A 1,724-nucleotide genomic window follows, 5' to 3' on the forward strand; every position below is an offset into this window, starting at 1 on the left:
AGGCCCATATAGACATAGTGGATCGTCTCTCAGACGTGACTTTCCGGGTAAAATGTGGTCGGCGAGGTAAGCCAAAAGTGGCGCATGCCAACAGGCTTTGGCGTTATCATTGTCCAGGACATTTCAGTTGGCACGAAGTGGACAATAGAACCAATGACGCTGCTGAAGACGTGCCACCTGAAGAAGCCACCGTCGAAGAAGAAACTCTACTCAGTTTTGAGAAGGGAAACGGTGAAGCTTTTGGTGAAGTTTCTACCACTGATGTGACTGTTACCGATGATAGGACATTTCCTGATGAAGTAGATGAACCTCACGTGAAGCAGAAGCCAACGAGACGGAGACCAGTAGGAAAAAGATACGTCCCGTAAAATTAAGAGACTTTGTTGAATTGTAATTTTGTGTTTGTAATTCTGTACAGTTAATTAAGTTATTGTTAATTGTTATTGGTCTATTGTATGTGGTTATTGTTTGGAACAAACAATATTAAGGAGGGGCAGTGTTGCGTCATCGAGATCACGTGACTATTCTCACGCCCTCTACTTTCTAGAACTATCCTGTACTTTGGCGAATGCTCTAGCATTTACTGGGTATAGGGTAGTCTGGTATATAAAAGAGGGTGACAACGTGACGGGAATGTAATGTGTGTGTAGATAGTGAGTAATTGAACTGCAGTCAGAAGTATTGTAGACGTTCGTTGATATAGCGTTTGTTTTAGCGTGATTGTTGAAAATAAGTGTATCGTAAAGTTGTATTCGGAAAGAATAAACCAGTTTTATTAAGTAAGGATTTGTGTCGCTAAAGTTTCGTCAGAACGAAGTTACGGAAAGTTAATTAACAAACGGAGATGTAACAGTTGCAACTACTGATGATAATATTAATGCACAGCTGCTGTTTGTAACACTTCTACTACTGCTGCTGTTACTATTGCTCCTGCTGTTTCTACTGTAGGTGCTAATAGTGCTTCTGCTGCATCTACTATTAATATACTATTATTGCTGCTGTTTTTCTTGCTGATATTACTGCTTTTGTTGTCAGTTACTTGCTTTAATTTTGTTTCTTTTTATTACAGATAAGACAACACCACGTCTGCTGTGTCAACAACATGTCTTTATGTAGTGTTACATATCTGGTCGTTTGTTTATTTCCGGTATAAATTCTTCCCAAAGAACTTCAGTGATACAAGCCCTTTCTTAAATAAAACTAGTTTATTCTTTCTCAATACAACTTTGCAAAACACCGAATTTCCACAGTCACTTTAACTTAAAACACACGCTATAATTCACAACGATTCATGCACTTTGCTTACGGTCACTACCGCTCGCTTGACTCGATTATCTGTCTCTATATCTCTCTATCTGCAATTATTATCTCCGCTTTATTTGCCGGGCTTATATTCTAAAATAGAGGGCGCCTAGAAAAGACTAGAGTTGCCAGGAACAGTCATGATGCTTCTAGAAACTCCAGCGCGCATGCTTCCAGGGTCACGTGACTTCCGCTGTCGTAATAGTAGTTTGTGGTAGCAAAATTAGTGGTTGTAGAAAATTAGGTTCGAAAGGAATAATCTATGCTGTTTGAGGCTTCACAGAAGTGTGGAGATGAGCTTCACCAAACGACAAGTGCTACAAAGCTTACACTCTATCAAGAAACGCAGAACAAGCTCATCACAGTACCGCTGGATTTGACAAACATAATTCCTCAACTCCAAGACTAAGGTCTGAAATCAA

The sequence above is a fragment of the Limulus polyphemus genome, unplaced genomic scaffold, assembly GCF_000517525.1.
Source record: "Limulus polyphemus unplaced genomic scaffold, Limulus_polyphemus-2.1.2 Scaffold594, whole genome shotgun sequence".
Lineage (NCBI taxonomy): Eukaryota > Metazoa > Arthropoda > Merostomata > Xiphosura > Limulidae > Limulus > Limulus polyphemus.